The 18,990-nt window shown below is 42.8% G+C and overlaps 1 protein-coding gene and 1 non-coding gene across 2 annotated transcripts in view; one reads left to right on the top strand and one right to left on the bottom strand.

The window, feature by feature from the left end:
* Niban1 (niban apoptosis regulator 1) overlaps nt 1-18,990 on the bottom strand; it is a 152,270-nt gene that overhangs the window by 94,436 nt on the left and 38,844 nt on the right. The gene's annotated exons all lie outside the window — the stretch shown is intronic.
* On the top strand, nt 12,761-12,871 carry LOC115064217. The gene has a single exon (XR_003844041.1). It is a non-coding gene; the product is annotated as a U6 spliceosomal RNA (small nuclear RNA).

The raw sequence follows: 18,990 nt of genomic DNA, 5'->3' as shown, positions 1-18,990 counted from the left end.
CTGGTCTACCAAGTGAGTTCCAGGACAGCCAGAGCTATACAGAGAAACCCTGTCTCGAAAAAACCAAAAAAAAAAAAAAAAAAAAAAAAAGAATTTAAGCTGCTCTGACAGCTGACTTTCCAGACACATCGAGAAGAATGTGTGTCATACCTCGTGCATCTGACGACCTCCCCTGGACTAAGACAAGCAATATATTACTGCGTCAGGACCAGGGGGACAAGAGTCTCTAGGCCGTTTTGGGGGTCTAATCCTAATTATTAAGTCTTTTTCTTCATGGCTTTTATGAGAGGCTTTCAAGGTATTCCAAAATAGTTACAACATTCCTTGCAACTGAACATAGCATGCGCATTAAAGAAGTCAGGCCTGGCTCAAAACAAACCAGAAACCGAGACTCCTGGTTCTCCTGGATTCCCCTTCTAAGGCAGGAAGTTCTCTGTGCCTCTCGTAGGCGGCTCACACACTTTGTTTTTGCTTTTCTTTGTTAACTATGTCTGTCTTTGTCTTGCTTCACTTTTCTTGTCTCCACATAGAAGTACATCAGTTTAATATGCTTTGCATTTTCTATCTCTTGTCTCTCAAGAGTCTATGCTGGGCTGGCAAGATGCCTTTATTAGGAAAAGACACTCACCCTGAAAGGTTGGGGTCCTGAGTTCAATCCCCCAGGCCCCATGTAAAGGTGGAAGGAGAGAACTGAGTCCACAAAATTGTCCTCTGACACCATGCCAGATGCAGAACCTCCAACACAGAAACCCCATTCATCATTCATTCATTCATTCATTCATAGAATTCATGCCATTGATGTAAAAAAATATTTATTGATAAGTGTTTGGGGACCAAGCATGCTTATATTTGCTTATCTAGAAGTAGAGTAGCAATAAGGAGGTACCAGTTACAAACTTCATGAAAAACTTTGAAGAACATCTAACGTTTCTGTGGACCAGCTGAAACTTGGAAACTATTCACGAGACTGGTAGGGCACTCCTTAATAAAAATTATTTTCACATGCCTTCATTTATAAAATCTGAGGCCTGCCAAAATGATTCAGGCCCACAGCTACTTGGATTTAGCAGGTGCCAAATCCCTGTAGTCAGCTCTCCTGATACTATACCAAACATCACCCAAAATGGAATCTGACTGATGACAGTTTAGAACCCAGCTCAGCACAGGAGCTAATAGCTAAACTTAAGATTCCCCGAGTCATACACAACTGAAAACCCACATAAAAGGATCCCCTGCGATGCCCGAAAAATACAGAGAGATTGCTTAAATCACCCAAATTCCCAGCGTGTTAGCTATTTAGATGGCACAAGACTATCCAAAACCACCCTCCCTCTTCTATGGAAATTGAAAATGATTTTCTCATGATAGACATGCCATCAGCCCTGCGTGGACCCCGGGCCTCACAGATGAAATTTACAGACTCCAGAACTCAATGGATGATGACGGTAGTCTTGAATGCCCCCCCCTTTTTATTCTAGTAAAGAGCTTACCTGTCCTTAGGTCACAACACTACTTGGTAATAGAGCATTTGTGAACTTTGTAAAAAAAAAAAAAAATTCAGTGCCAAGATGTTAAGAGCATTTTCCTCTGTGTTAATACTACATTGATGTTTATGGAGGAATTCAAACATTTCTCTTTTATTATAAAGGAATGTAAACAGTCCTTGGTAATAAAAAGAATGCACTCAAGAGGCAGTGTGAAGAGATGTGAAGGTTTCTGTTGTGTTCGCCTGACTCGGACACTGCGCTCCTGAATGTGCCTGTAAGGGTGAGTTCTTCTCTCAAGTGTGAAGTTTCTCCTGCCTGACTGCTCTGAACTTGGACATTAATCCTTTCCAGCCTTTGGTACTCTTCCAAGATCTGCAGCCTTAAAGCATTTGGACTGAAAGTAACCTATTAGCTCTCCTGGGTCTCCAGCTTGCCAACCACAGATTTTGAAACTTGTCATCCTCCACAATGCCATGAGATAACTCTTTATACTACATATATATTCAATCAGATACAACTTATTGAAACACATTATTGAATCCCAACACAACCATCCACTTATTTCATTTAATAGACATCATGTTCTTAGATTAATAACAAGTTAAAAGCACTGTAAATGTCAAATGCCTCCATGTAGTAAGTTCTAAACATCATCAGGGGGAAAAAAAGCCTCTGAAAAACATGGGATCTCCACTTAAAACACTCCATCAGTCATCTGTGAAAAATAATTAAAGCACTTGGCTCCGTTTCATCCCAGAGTTTGGCATAAAAAGGGCAGAAATCCAACAAAGTTCTGGGTACCAGGGAAACCAGCTCCCCTTATCTGAGCACTCTTTAATCCTACTCAGGTGTTCCAATTAAGCAGCATCACCATCTCAATTAAAGCTGCAGTTGCTGACTGCTACTAGAAAGTCCCCTGGGAAAGCCACTAATTAAGTCGGCTTTCTTATCTAGCGACTGCAAACTTGTTTTGCACAAATCAAGGTTCAGAGATGTTATCGTGGACCAACTGTCTTCTGCAGGTTGGAAGTAGGCTTTAGCAGTTTCTCTTGCCTCTACTCCGCATCTCGTTTTCTACGAGCAAAGATAGGAGATACATTGAACAGACCACTGACACATTGTGTGTGTATTCGTGAGTTTTCTTTAGTTATGAGATATTTCCGACATACAGAATAGTATGTTGGGTAATATATATGTTGAGTCTGCCCAGATAAGTAAAACGCTAATACTAAACCAGAGTGAAACTAATAATCTTTTTAAACAAAATGTTGCAACTCCATCTGTAGCTTCATCATGCTCTACAGCCTCACTTGACACCGTTATGTTGAAATTAGTGTTTATTCCTATAAACTGTTTGAGACCACTACAACTTATGTGGTACCTAAACATAACTAACAGCACTGTTGTGCATATCCACAGGCTTAACTCCTCCGGACAAGGCTGCCTGATTTCTGAGCCACTGAGTTATGTATATATGCATACAGGTATATATAATAATGCTATAATATAAATTACTCTACCACTGTCACCACCGAGGTAGCATTATACTACTAGTGCCAGGGTGGGCATCAGACTACTGGAATACAACAGAAAATTCAAAACAACTGACTCAAAAATGGAAATTAGATATGCATCAGAACACACCACACACACACACACACACACACACACACACGCGCATACGCATATACTCCAAGATTTAGCATATTCATTTTAACTGGAATCTCTAATAGTTTAGTTTAGTTCTTTTTGCCTCTTACTTAATTTCTCTTTTGCCCTCACAATCAATGCTGATGTAAACATTAGTGCATGAATCTCTGAGTGCTTGTATGTGAGTTCTTCTAAATGGTCTTCTAGAATACTAGGGCAAAGCATGAGGCTCTCACTGGCCCTCAAGATGGCCAAGCTGCCCACCAAGGGGACAGCAACTTATATCCCAAATTTTCAGAAAATAGCATCTATTGAAACTGGTAAAAGATTATTCTTGTTAGTGACGTTGAGCATCTCTTCAGATGTGCCTTGGCCACTGCGTTTTCTTTTCCATGAATGTGTATCCTCTCGCCATATGTCTTCCGACTGACAGACGAGCATTGTTTATAAATTTTAAGAAAGAGTCCTTCTCAGACATCAACACTGAAAGTATCACTTCCCAATCTGTGGCTTGTGTTTTCAATTATGGTGTTCCGTTGAGCAAAAGTTGTAGAGTTTGATGAAGTAAGACTTAAGCCATGCCTACATTAGGAAACCCCTCCTTCCTCTTTTGCTCACAAGGCTAGTCTCCTGTGTTTTCATTTAAAAGTGCTTTGACATGAAGGTCTTTCACAACCTGGAATGATTTTATGTATGGTTTGGGACGCCATAGTTTTCTTACTTTTCTATTTCTTTTTTATTAATTATTTTATTTATTTATTTACATTTCAAACGTTGGTCCCTTTCCTGGTTCCCCCTCCATGAACCTCCTACCCCCTCCTCCAACCCTTTGCCTCTAAGAGGGTGCTCCCCTACCTACCCACCCATCCCCACCTCACCCCTCTAGCATCCCCCTTCTCTGGGACATCAAACCTCCATAAGGCCAAGCACATCCCTTCCCACTGAGGCCAGGTAAGACAGTCAGTCCTCTGCCACATATGTAGCAGGAGCCACAGACCCGCCCATGAGTGCTCTTTGGTTAGCACACACACACTTTTCATACTTGAGTGTTTGGCTTGGAGCTTTCTGCTCTGTCCAGTGGCCAAATGTTGACTTTGGAACTATCAACAACATAACTCAAGTATTATAATATTAGACTAATTTCTATTTCTGGAGAAGGATATCTTCCCATATTTTTGTTCTCCAAATTTTCTTAGATATTCCTCCCCCCAATGACTTCATGGCAAACTATGTCAAGCCCAATGGAAAATCATGGAAGGCATTTTCATCAGAATATCAATTAATTTGTGATTTTTATTGGACTAACAGTTTTGTGATTCAGTGCAAGGTAGCAAAGAGTGGCCCAGCCCCAAGTGAGTGGAGAACACAGTGTGGGCTGAGCTTTACCTCTGCTTGCCCTTGAGCCCTACAGCTACTAAATGGAAAACCTGAGCAGGTTCTCCAGGCTACAATGATACAGTCTAAGGTTAATCAGCCACCTGCTACTGATGCCTGCAGTTTGCTGTCTGTTATAAGGAATGCAGATTACAGGGACCCTTTGTTCCTGCGCACAGGTATACAAAAGGCAATGGATACATTTGCAGAATGGAGTGATAATCCACAGGACAATTGCATGTCGTTTTAGTTGACATGGACACATTAACCTCATGGGAATTATACCATTTTTCACTGCCACTGAATCATATGACCTTGTCATTTGCCTACAGATGCATCACTAGCAGGTTCTCAAACTCCTGCCCATAACTTTTCAACAAGAGATGTCCGTTGCATAGCTATAGAGTTAATGACAAATCAAAAATATCATCCCAACTACCTGAGATCCGGCCTACCGTTAATGGCGGCAGACTGAAAATCTTTCCAGCATAGTGACTTGGAAGGTGTATTTATAGTACACATATTTATAGTTCGATCACAGAAGAGCTGTAAATGGCTATTACATATAACTAATGTTGTATGCATGATTACACATTATTCATTCAGGTACACTAATCCCTTCACATACATTGCAGATTTTTGCAAGCCAGCCTAGACAATTTGTTTTTTTAAAGGCAAGTTTCATCTTGTATTCTAGGATGGCCTAGAGCTCATTGTGTAGCCCAGGTTGGCCTCAAATTGGCAATCCTCCTTCTAGGCACATGTCACTGCACCCAGTTCAGATCATCACTTGAAATATTGCTTCTTGGACTGATGAGGTAGCTCATTGGTAAAGGCACTTGCTTCCAAGCCTGACAACTTGAGATGTATCTCAGAGACCCACATGGTAGGGCCAGAGAAGAGCCACCCGTTGCCCTCTGACCTCCACAAGCATATAAAGGCACGAGGTTGTATGGACACACACACTAAATTAGTACATAAATAAATATAAGTGTATGTATTGAAAAATTGGAATACAAGAAGGGCTATCTGGATATGGAAAAAGAATTGTTATTTCTACTTGGTAAAGAGTAACATTTAAAAATAGTCACCCTTACTGGGTGGTGGTAGCACATACCTTTGATCTCAGCACCCAAGAGCCAGAGGCAGACAGATCTATATGAGTGCAAGGCCAGAGTGGTCTACAGAGAGAGTTCCAGGACAGCCAGAGCTGCACAGAGAAACCCTGTCCCAAAAAGCAAAAACAAACAAGTAAATCACCTTTGGGAATGGGTGAGGCTTTGTGGTTGGATGCAGAAGAGGGGTGTGTTCCTTTAGTGAAATGTGACTTTCTATGCACCAGAATTCTGGCTGACATCTGTTTGCCTTCCTCTGAGTTCCCCTAGATGCTTCACCGAGCCTGTCTCTGTGAGCCCATGGAGCTTGGGCACTGAGACCCGAAATGAGAAGCTCCTGAGGTTTCAAATGCAACAGAAAATGGCTGGTTCCTTCTTATCACAGGGCAGAGCCTCAGCCTTCCCCCCCCCCCCGGAGCAGATTCTATTCCTGCCGACAGAACTGGGCATACAGTGTCACCGGAGTCTACTCGAGAAAGCTGCAGGTCCAAACACCATTACGTTGGTTCCACTGCTGATTGGTAATACGACCTTAAGCAAGTTATTTTATCTCTAGAACACATTTTCGCAGATGTGGAAGCCATCTGCTCGCCCGCTTTGCTAAAGGGAATATAATGGCATCCTTTCAGAACACATGAAGGTCTCCAGATAAAGGACGCAAACATTACAAGAAAGGCAATTACTTACAGATGAAGAACTGTCCGGGTTATAAATGTGCTGCCTAATAGCGCTATTGTCTGTGAAGCAGGTTAACACTTGTCGGAGATTGATACTCTACTTAGTTTTAATTAACTTTCATCTTAACAGTCTGTAGAAAAACCTTCATGTTTTAATCTTTTAAAAAAAACGAGGATACAGAACACGTATCTCAGTGTTTCCTTCTTCCTGCTAGTAAGATTGTCCTCAATGGCTTGAATAAAAACTAGAAAACTCTATTCCCTACCCCAGACCTACCAGATCTGGGAGCGCCTGAGACAGGCCAGAGAGTCCCAGAGAGACTCTTAAGATACAGCCAGTTTGGTGTCGTCAGTAGCACTATAGTGAACCATAGAAATGGACATTTGTAAGCATTAGTAAGATACCTGAATATATACATACCAGGGAGGGAGGGAGAAGGTCAGGGTTCTGACCTAACACATCAGCTCGGAAGGTCACACACCAGCTCGCTAATGTCCGGTGTCCCCTTCAAGACTCTAAAGAAAGAGAAGCACTCTGGTACTCCAGCGAGTGTCTGTGTCTCCGTGTGTGTTGGCGTGGGGTGGGGTCATGTCCCATGCTCCAACTAGGCTCCTTTGTTTTGTGTGTGTGCACACATGTGCTATAGCACACCTTTGGAGATCAGAGGAAAACTTAAGGGAGTTAGCTGTCTCCTTCCATCACCGGGGTTTTGAATGCAGTTTGTCAGGCCTAGAGGCAAGCATGTTTGCCCTGCGAATTATTTTTTAAATCAGATGAGTTAAACTAGGGATGGGAGGTAAGAGAAAATTGCAAATGTGTAGCTATGCCATGGAGATGTAAAAGACAGATAGCTGTTGGAAGAAGAGCCAAGTCCTTTACGGTCAGTAGTTAGCGTTATAAAATAGAGGGAAAACCACAACAAGGTTAAAGGGTGGTTTGGGACACGTGGCTTCCATTCTAGTTCGTTCCTGAGCCTGCTATTGCTTCCGGGTCTATTGCACACTATGCATGGAGAATGCCAAAGCTTCAGAAGTCCGTGGGCATCCCTGCTTCACAGATGGTTTCCTTAAGGGGTTATAATTGGACTCTCTCAGAGTTCATGAAGCTCCCCGGCAGAGGATGCAGACAAGGCAGGAAAAGTGACCACGGCAGAAACGTTCCGTGCTAACGAAGGTTCCCGTGGTCCTTCTCACCCAGAGAGCCGATCCAACAATATAAGTCAATACCACCGGGTCTGCTTATAGCAGATACCAAACAGAAAGTTGCAGCAAATTATTTACATGCAAATATAATAAATAAATAAATAAATAAATAAATAAATAGATGACGTGGGCTTGGAACATCACTCGAGCTTTGCATTTAAAAATTTTAATTTATTTAATTGTAGCATTTACACAATACTATTGGTCTAACTATAAATGTTTGATTCTGGTTTGCTACTATAATAAATGGAGAACAAGATGGGTACATGCAAAATATAAAATGGCACATTAAACTTCATGTGTGTGTGTGTATGTACACAGGCACACACACACACACATATGTTGAAGATCTTTTTTTTTTTTAAAAAAAAAAAAAAAAGCAAACTATACAACTATCAGGATAAGGTTGAAGGCTGACATTTAACCCAACAGAAAATAAGCATTTTATATTTATAAATATCACAGAAAGTGATAGCGACTCTTCCTCCTTCAGAGTTTGTTGTTTACTAGCTGGTTTGTTTGCAGTTTGGTTCAGGTTTTGTTTTTGAAACAGTTTCTTACTATACGGTCCACGCTGGCCTTGCGCACACAGTGATCCCTCTGCCTCAGCCTCCTGAGTGTTCGATTACAGCCACGATCCCTCTCCCATCCCCACCCCACACACATCCACTGGCTTATCTTTTAGTCTCTTGGTCAAAAATTAACTCCAGCCTTCTTACCTAAGCTAATTACATCTGTTGGACTCTTTCCCCGTCTGTGGCCCTGCATCAAGCTATCTGCCCATTTTCCTCACAGCTTCTGGGGAGCTTCCCAGCTACACAGGAAACCATGGTCAAAGAATGAGCTCAGCCTTGACTGGACTGTCACTACCTAGGAAACCTTTTCTGTCCCCAGTGCCACTTCCACTTTTCAGGGTGGCATCACATCATCTTCACAAATGTCCTCAGCCCCATAAGGAGCCTCTCTTCTCTCTCAGAAAACTTCCCCATTTTTTTAAGGAAATTGAGGTTTCATTTCTCTCCTATCCAGCTCCAAGTTCATCTCACAGTCCACTCTCTACTTTCTTCCCTCTTGTTTGACTAAGAAGGAAGCATCCTATATCAATCATCTCTGTCTTGGATCATCATTCTCAAACTAGTTTCCTCATGTCCTGAAGGCAAATAGAGCAAAACAAAACTCAGTCTGCCCTCCCAGTCAGGCATGGCCCTTTTCTTCTTTCCTAAGTCAATCTCTTAGAACAGTACTTCCAAAATGCCCCTTTCCACATCCACCACTTCTATCGCCTACTTCTCTATCAACCACTCTTGCCCCGAGAAACACAGGGGTCATTGGGCAGGCTGCATAACCAAAATGGACCTTACATTGACTGCTGCTCCGCGCTCTCTAAAACCCTCCTGTGTGTGTCGGCCTCTCTCCTGCTAAGTAATTCCACATGAAGCCAGTCCTTGGGAAACTTCAAAAATGGTTCTCCAATTCAGTGAAAAGATTCACCATCACCTGAGTGTCTGCAGTAGGAACCTAAAATTATTTTCCTTTATTCTCCATCTTCCTTCCAGGAGCTGTATTCAGCATCTGATCTCAGCTATGTCTCTTGCTACAAGTATTCAGAACAGACCCTCATCTATTCCAAGAGAAGTTACATCAGTGAGCTCCTGCCTCCCCTCCTGCCTCTATTCACACCCCTTCAAATCTGATCTTCAAGCAGGGCACAGGGCTTCCTGCAAAGATGGAGGCAAGAGGATTGCCACATAGACTTATGGTCATCTTGGGTTGTATATGAGTTCCCGGCCAGTCTGCTCTTCAGAGAGATACCTGTCTCAAACAACTGAACTAACTAAACCTGACCTTCATCCACCAGCAGAGGCGACATGCCATACAGTGGATATAGTCAGGTCCCTCTTCTGGTCAATATCACCTTGAACTCTTCCAGGGTCTTTAAAACAGCCTCAGCTCTTATCTCTAGCAACTCCTCTACGCACAGAGCACCTGAACACCGGTGATGCCATCTTCCTTGGCTATACTGGCAGCATCACCTTGATCATGGCTTTTAAGCACGACAAAACTCTCAACTACTGATAATGTCTACTTTCCCGGAACTCACAGACGCAGACAACCCTCAGTTTCTCTTCAAAATCAAATTGGAAATCTGCCTAGAAGGCTCTGCTGAGTGACTCCCCGTCATCCATCACTTGAATTGACGTAAAAGGCTCGCTGTCCTATACGTCTGTACTCACATAGCCCTTCCCTTTGCCTAGATCCCCAGTGGATCTGTTTCTCCAGTGCAGCTGATGTCATGCTTAGATGCCCTTTCTCTCTAGTACCGTAGCTCACTGAAACTGCCCTCCTCTTGTTGGTTCCTAGGACCCAGAGGTCAGCACAGGGCACATAAATAAGACTTCATAAATATTTGCTGGTTTGCCAGTTAGACATTAGCTGTATGTCATGTATTCTTTCCCTGCACACCATCCCAGACTCCCTCTAAACGACACCAGAGAAAGCAGATGAAGAGCTAATTCTCCACACAAACAGAACATACATGTCACTAACTTAGAACACATACCTCTGAAATTCCCTAGGAGACCCCATTTGAAAACTGTCCTGAGTGTCATGTGCTGGGCACTTATTCTCCCTTCATTGGGGGAACCAGAGAGTTCAAATAAATAGTAATTTGTCAAAAGGCCCGAAATGTGTTTAATTATGTGGTCACATAGCGTGAGATAAACTGGGGAAAGGTGACCCATAACCTGAGTATTTAATCCTCAATCCTGGACAAAAAGGGTTGGCCTGAGGTGTGTGTGAATCAGGCTAAGCTGCTGGCAGCACCCGGGGCTAAGGAGAGGTGAGGTGAGGTGAACAGTTCTTTTCCTTTCTGCTCAATCCCTGCTAAAGCTCACACTTCCTCTGGGAGTATCACAGGAAGCATCAAATGGCAGGCACTCTTACAAAGGGGGTTTTCAAGGTGAATCGTCCATGGGACCAGGCTCACTCGGCACAAAAATACTGAATTGATTTAATCCAGCTCAGTGTGAGGCAGAAAAAGTCAACTGTAAGCAGTCCGGATACCAGAAGTTATTTACTTACTGGAAAGAAAGATAAGACTCAAATTTACTTTGGAAATAATTTAGAGAGAGAGAGAGAGAGAGAGAGAGAGAGAGAGAGAGAGAGAGAGAGAGAGAGAGAGAGACCCGTGAGAGGAAGGAGGAAGAGAGTGACTGTCTCATACTGGGCTTGGCTGGTTTTCATGGGGGACCTCTGTGGTACTTGTCTGGGTGAGGGGAGCAGGTGAAGAAATCACCTCCCGGGGAGCAGGTTCTGTAAACATCCTCAGTACTGGGTAATTCCTTCTGAGTCACCAGTTCTTCAACCATTTCCATATAAGTAACTAATGTACAAACCACGAATAATAACCCAAATAAAGGTTCATCCCACATACTCAAAACCAACTGGTAGTTTGAAGGAAATGCCCTTACAAGGAAAAAAAAATGGTGAACAAAGCCTTTTCTCACTCAAGCACCTAGGCACAGAAAGAAAAAAATATATAGCTTTGATGTTAAGATTTTACCCACTTTCAAAATTTTTGACCCAAAATTGTTCCTGTCTAAAAGAAATTCAGGGGCAAAAATGGAGCAGAGACTGAAGGAATGGTCAACTAGTGACCGGCTCAACTTGGGATCCATCCCATGGGTGGGCACCAAACCCTGACACTATTACTGATGCCATGTTGTGCTTGCAGACAGGAGCCGAGCACGGCTGTCCTCTGAGAGGATCTACCTGCAGCTGACTGAAACAGATGCAGATACTTACAGCCAACCATTGGACTGAGGTCAGAGACCCCTATGGAAGAGTTAGGGAAAGGTCTGAAGGAACTGTAGAGGCTGGCAGCATCCCCATAGGAAGATCAACAGTTTGGAAGTCAACAACATAAGAAGTCAACTAACCCGGACCCCTGGAAGCTTCCAGAAACTAAGCCACCAACCAAGGAGCATACATGAGATGGTTAAAGGCCCCAGCACATGTGTAACCTTGTCTGGCCTCAGTGGGATAAAATTGCCTAATCCTATACAGGCTTGATGCCCCAGAGAAGGGGGGTATGGGAGGGAGGGGCAACTTTTCAGGGGGGAAGGGGGGAAGGGGGAAAGAACTCTGGAAGACGGGACCAAGTGGGGTGGCAACATTTGGGATGTAAATAAATAAAATAATTAAGTAAGGGAAATGAGTGGGAAGGAAATGAGGCAAATGATAAAAAGGAAGTGGGTTTGAGTTTTCATCCATGGGGCATCGGGACGAGGACACTGCAATGTGCAAACATGGAGGACCAAAAGGCATTGTCTTAACAACAAAACTCAGAGCCTGTGAGTGGCCGATCACAGCAACATTAAGTGCATCCCAGTTAGCCTTCTGTGGCCCTATGAAAAGTCCAAAAGAAAGTGACCAAAAGAGATCAGGAAAAGAGAAGGAATTATGAAGTGGACAATTCTGGTGTCTTTGGAAAGTCAGGTATGTCAGAGAACGTTTTGCTAAAGCAAACACGTGAAAGGATGCATAATGTTAAGAAGGACCTAACAGACAGTGGATGACACTGGGTGGTATTGGTACACCTTACCATTGTTTACTGGTCATCATTTGTCATGACTCCTTAGAGAGAAATGCACCAAAAAAACTGGTGGTGCTCCTCAGACTCGGCCAAATGGAAGAAGGATTTCAGCTGATACTGACTCACCTGGAGTTTTGCTGAGGAAAGACCCGTGAGAGGATACATGATGTTTGAAGGGAGTATACATAGAATTCAATGGACATTGACTGAGAGGTTGCATAGTTAGCTTTGCAATGCTTCTTGGTCCTTCTTGGTCTCCTCATATTGTTGAAGGGGCACCACAGAGAACTTCTCCTGGTGTCCCTGCTAGCCTTGGTCGCTTCTGCTGACTCATCCTAATTTGGCTGAGGTCGGGCTGTTTCTGCTGAGTCATGCCACCGCTGCTGATTCATGTTTGCTATCCGGCACTTCTAAATTGGACTGCTGGTATATTGGTGAAGTGTTTGAGGGTGGATCAAGCTGCCCTGCTGATTCCTATGAACTGAACTGCTGATTTCCTGACAAGCAAAAGACCCATTTCTAAACAGGTCCCCTCCCCCTGTATCATAACAACCTTACTTTTCCACTCCCTCTGGTGGGTGGTGGGCTAGAAGGGAAGTTAAAGCATTTAAGAAGCCTTATTTAAAAGTAGGATGTGTTTAAAAAAAAAAAGTAGGATGTGTGCTCACTTCGGCAGCACATATACTAAAATTGGAGCGATACAGAGAAGATTGATTAGCATGGCCCCTGCACAAGGATGACACGCAAATTCATGAAGCGTTCCATATTTTTTTTTTCCTTCTCCTGGTGTATGTGACAACTGCTTGTGGACGTTGTACATCGTGGTGCGCACTAGGCTCCGCACCACGATGTACAACGTCCACAAGCAGTAAATAAAGAAAATAATCTAATAAAAAAAAAAAATTTAAAGTAGGATGTGTGAAAAATTTAAGCAACAGAATTATATTGAAAGTCCCTTTAAATTTACCATCAATGAAAGCAAATTGTTAGATAATAATCTAAGGGAAACATTTTAAATATGGAAAGACTTTTAAAATTTACATTACTCTTTGTGTGTGTGTGTGTGTGTGTGTGTGTGTGTGTGTGTGTGTGTGTGTGTGTTCATGTAGCGATCAGGGAACAATTCGTAGTCATCTGTTTTCTTCTATCATGTGGGTTGTGATGTGGAATTCTGGTGGTAAGGTTTGGCATCTGGTACCTTTACCCCTTGACTCATCTCACCCGCCCAATCTTAAATATCTTAGCTGTAAAAATGGGTGATGTATCTGCTCCTATGATGTAATATAAAAATAGAAGCAAATAAAAAGTTTATCACATCAAACACGTATCTCTTGATTTAATCATGCATAGTAAAAGATGTGATGTTAAATTGAGAGTAATTTATAGGAAAGTACTCATAAAAAGAGGATTCATATATAAAAAAATGTATCGGTAATGAAAATGAACATAAACTTCCTCTTATAGACTGACTATAGAGAAAAAACAACAACAAAAAAACCATATATAAAAAAATGTATCGGTAATGAAAATACAAACATTATGAACATAAACTTCCTCTATTAAACTGACTATAGAGAAAACAAAACAAAACAAAACAAAACAAAAAAAAACAAAAGCTACAGAACAGAGAACATGGCTGGGAGCAGCTATGCCAGAAGCCAGAGGGGCCTGCTCCTCCTATTTTCTGACAGAACTGTATACATCATAGACATACATCATTTTATAATAAGAAAGGTTTTATCAAAAAATCAGTACCAAAGAATAATAATCTGCTTAGAAAACACACAATATATGCCCAAATAAAATGGTTGTGTGAAACCACGTGATCATGACAGAAACTGTTTTTGTCACAGCAAATACCCACTTTGCAACAAACAACTTAGGATGTCTAACAATTACTTCTCTTCTCACTTAAATACTTAAGTACGCTAAAATCATAATGTTCTACTTCCCAAATGATAAATAGTATATCTGGTTTTCTAAGTGCTGGTAGGTATATGCCAAACTTATTTTTTTAAAGCAACAAATATTTGAATTTTCTCTCTCTCTCTCTCTCTCTCTCTCTCTCTCTCTCTCTCTCTCTCTCTCTCCCCACCACCACCCTCTGGCACTCTGTTTTTAATAAACAAAACTTATTTGAATGATACTTTTCCATTTAAAGTAGGTCTTATTTTTTAAATCCATTAGATGGATCATAAATTTAAATTTGATTTGTATTTTTCCCTTAACAACAAAGCAAGCATTGGCTAACCAGGTTTGTTTGGTCACTGCTTAGTCATCATGTTAAAGATGAAACCTAACTGGTAAGTTCTCTCAAAATGCTACAAGGATGATGTCTGCTGCTGAGCACTGTGCTTGGGCTTTAACTACTGTCATCTCAGCATCGACCCAGCTCCTAAGACTGCACCCAGTAGACTGGAACTCTGCCCTGGAAACAGGAATCAGAGGGAATTTAAAACAGGAATTAAGAGCTATTCCACCATCTTTGAGTTCAAGGCTAACCTGGTCTACAGATCAAGTTCCAGGACAGGCAGGACTACACAGAGAAACCCTGTCGTGGAAAACCCATCCAAAACAAAACAAAACAAAACAAAAACAAGCAAACAAAACCAAAAACTATTCTACTCCAATCCATGGTAAAACCTGCCTTACTCTCATGCCAATGACCCTGGTGCCACAGGCCTGCACAGCCTCTTGCTGAGTTCCTCTTAACCTTCGTTCCCAATTTCACTCTGTTTTTTTCTAGTCAGCAACTGGAGTAAAGGGAATGTGGTAAAACTCACACCTACTGATGTTGCAAATAATGAACGATGAAGAAAAGCCTGCAGAGATTCCACTCAGGCACTGTGCTGAGCAGACAGAATGAAGTCTGCTCAGTTCGAAGTGATGGCTGCCAAAACATAGATAAAATGTAGACATTTTCAGCCGGGAAGATGAGAAGAACGACAGTTTAATTTCCTTTGGCTGGTTTCCCACATCTCTATTTGTAGGGCATGCTCTGTAGTGTGGGAATTCCTGAGATGAGCAAGCTCAAACTGAGATGAATGAAACTGATTCACAGAGGATAAGTTAAGCGATTTCAATACAAAACAATATATTAATTATGAAACATGGGACATTGGGAAGTAAACCAGACAAAAACATCACAAAATAACTCATTAAATAGACTCTTAACTGGTGCATCGTCAGGTCTTTGGTTCCGTATATCTATCTACCTCCCACCTGGCAGAGAGAGCCCTTTGCTAAGGTGAATGTGGTCAATGTGTATACATTGTAGCGGTATGATACCTGTTCCCAGGCATCAAGTCACCAGAGCCCCACAGGGATGCAATTCCAATTCAAGCAGCTTGGTCTTTTAAAAATAAAAGAGCTAGGCATAGCACTTACAAGAAATCTTAGCACCTGAGAGATGAAGCAGAAAGATTAAGAGTTCCAGGCTATCCTTGGCTACATAGCAAGTTTAAGGCCAACCTGAGCTACATGAAACTCTCTCTCTAATAAGGGGGAGACTGGGGTCCTGGGGAGATGGCTCAGCTTGTGAAGGACCTGGAGTACAAGCATGAAGACTTTAGCATAGGTGTCATATAAAAGCTGGGTCCAGCAGAACACATCTATATAACTCAAGCGTTTGGAGAGGCAGGAGGCATGCAGAGACAGGTGGATGGCAAGGTTAAGTGAATTAATGAAATCCAGGTTTAGTGAGGAGCCTTGTCTCAAAAAGTAGGAGTGGGTAGAGACAGGGGGAGCTAGAGAGATGACTCGACAGTTAAAGAGCACTTGCTGCTTTTGCAGAAGAGCTGACATTGGTTTCTAGCACCTACGTGGCAGCTCACAGCTCTCTGTAACCCCAGCTCCAGGAGATCTGACACCCACTTCCTGCCTTCACAGACAACAAGTATGCACGTGGTACATAGACACATGCAAGGACTCATGCGTGCACATAAAATTAATCTTTTAAAATTTTAATTAAGGTAAACAGTGATCAAAGAGAGACACACTTAACATGTGTGCATGCAATATGTGCATACAATACAGTGGAGAGAGAGAGACAAAGAGAGGCACACACACACACACACACACAGAGAGAGAGAGAGAGAGAGAGAGAGAGAGAGAGAGAGAGAGAGAGAGAAGAGGGAGGAGAACTTTAGCAAAAGCTAGACTGGCCCATGGCCGTATTTTAGCTAATATATTCCATTGTTTCTTAGATGCACTTTTCTTCTAATTTTGGAACGTGTTTTTAAAAGGAGGGGAGGGGTCTCATGTACCCCATGCTGGCCTGGAACACACTACCACACTACGCAACCTTGGACTTCTAACTCTCTGCCTCCTTCCTCTGTCTCCCACGTGCGCCACCATGACTAACTTTATGCAGTGTTGGGGATCAAGCCTACGCAGGGCTTCAGGCAGGCGTAGGCAAGCATGCTACCAGCTGAGCTACAACCCCTAGTTCCAGAGCCTGTCTTATAAACAATGAATCTGTCTTCCAATTGCCATCAGAACGTGGTCGTGCACGCATAAACCTGGTCATAGCTGTTCTTCATGCTGTCGCTTTAAGCCTTGTTTATGGTTAGTCTCAATGGACACTTCACATGTCTTCCAAAATCACAGATTCCACACTGAAGTGAAAAACCATAGTATGAGTAGAAAGGTATGAAGATGGAGTTGCTGAGTAAGTTTAGTGTTAGTGGACCAAGCTCGGAAGGATGCCCAAAACCCTGATTTGATTGTCTACAGCTACCTCCAATTGTTTTTATCCTACTGAAACAATGGGTAGGGGAAGTTGAGTTGCCTTCTCCTAGAGAGAACAAATGTCTCTGTAGTAGAATGTTTCCTGTCTCGTGCCAAGCAACACAGGAACGCCTTCAAAGGTGCCAAATCCCAGAAGAAAATCAAGACGTGTCAAAGCCATGAGAAGCCAGGTGAGCATCCGGATACAGTACAGTATGAGCATTACCGAGAGAAGTCAGGTGAGCATCAGGATATAGTTCCGGATGAGCATTGAGCACAGCTGTCACAATGTTTTCCTAAGGGCACGTGGATCACTGGGGCACGTGCAGCTGAGGTCACACACAGTCAGTTCCATGGAACCCCATGGTTAGTTCTTTCTTTAGTGCAGAAATGACAACACCCCAGCTATTCCAGAATAGGCATTCTCTCTCTCTCTCTCAGGAGTGTGTGATGATTAAAATGGAACCGCTGGTTATAAAATAAGGCATGAACAAGGTTAGTTGAAAGTATAAGAATGTGTTTTTTAACTGTGTGTGTGTGTGTGTGTGTGTGAGTGTGTGTGAGTGAGTGAGTGAGTGTGAGTGTGTGTGTAGTATGTGTTAGTGTACATGAATGCAGAAGTCAGGGGACTTGTGGGAGTCAGTTCTCCCCTTCCACTATGTGGGTCCCAGAGATCAAACTCAGGCTGCCAGCTTTAATGACCAGTGCTTTGATTCGCTGAGCTTTATCTTCTTTCTTATTGCCCATCTTTTAAAAAAATAAGTTTAGGCCTGGTGGCGCACGCCTTTAATCCCAGTACTTGGGAGGCAGAGGCAGGAGGATTTCTGAGTTCAAGGTCAGCTGGTCTACAAAGTGAGTTCCAGGACAGCTAGGGCTACACAGAGAAACCCTGTCTCAAAAAACCAAAAACCAAAAAACAAACAAAAAAATAAGTTTGACTACCTCTGTGGTGGTGGCACACGCCTTTAATCCCAGAATTTGGGAGGCAGGGGCAAGTGGATCTCTGAGTTTGAGGACAGCCTGATCTACAGAGTAAGTTCCAGAATAGCCAGTGCTATACAGAGAAACCTTGTCTCAAACAACAAAACAACAAAATGATTAATTAATTAGTTAATTCATTAACTTTATTTCTTGAGACAATCTAAAATGCACAGAAAACCATGGGTTTGAAGACATGGACATCGGTGGATACAACGTATCAGTTCATCTACATTTTGTGATTACACCCTTTTTGCATATTTGGCTGTTTGAATTTGGATATGGAGGAAAAACTAGTCTACTTCTCTTCCTTCCAGGGTCAGTGTCCCAGTCAGAGATACTATTGCTGTGACAAGGACAAAACACTGTGATCAAAGCAACTGAGGAGGAAAGGGTTTGCTCAGCCGAAGCTTCCACATCACAGTCCTTCATCAAAGGAAGTCGGGACAGGAACTCAAGCAAGAGCTGATGCAGAGGCCATGGAAGGAAGGGTGCTGCTTTTGACTTGCTCAGCCTGCTTTCTTAGAGAACCCAGAACCACATGCCTAGGGAATGACCCCACCCGCAGTGGGCTAGGCCTTCCCCCATCAATCACTAATTAAGAAAATGCCCTACAGGCTTGCCTGCAGCCCAGTCTTATGAAGGCAGTCTCTTAATTACACCTCTACAAATAAAACTATACAGCACTGTCCTTATATCTGGGGTTTTTTTCCAGGAAAGTAGCAGAGAGAGACGTTGATTATCTGTTACTATATAATAAAAGACTCCTTTCTCTTTGCCCAGGACTGCCTAAAGCCCTTTCCAAGGAAAGGATGGACAACGCCTGTGGAAAGTAGAGTAATAAACTCTCAATAGTCCATTAAAAACGTGAATGGAGACAGAGACATGAAAGAGTGGCTTGACTCCATTGAGCACAGACTCCCGAGTCCACCAGGGAAAGTCAGCACTCGCTTGAGAGCCAGCTCACTTGTGCCCCGCAATCCCCTAGTCCCCTATCAAACTATTCTGCCAGCAAGACCCATGTGTCCCCAGGTCCGGGCAGCACCCCTGTGGGAGTCCGGCCCATCCCTCGAAGTCTATTCAGTCACCAGACAGTAATCACTGTCCCTTTGCTACCCAGAGGATGTACTGTTCGGGTCTCTCCCAAATGCTGCATCTTCCACGAGCCCTTTGGGACCCATATG

The sequence above is a fragment of the Mus pahari genome, chromosome 5, assembly GCF_900095145.1.
Source record: "Mus pahari chromosome 5, PAHARI_EIJ_v1.1, whole genome shotgun sequence".
NCBI classification, from domain to species: domain Eukaryota; kingdom Metazoa; phylum Chordata; class Mammalia; order Rodentia; family Muridae; genus Mus; species Mus pahari.
The sequence above is the reverse complement of the archived record's forward strand: the minus strand, read 5'-3'. Positions and strand labels throughout refer to the sequence as shown.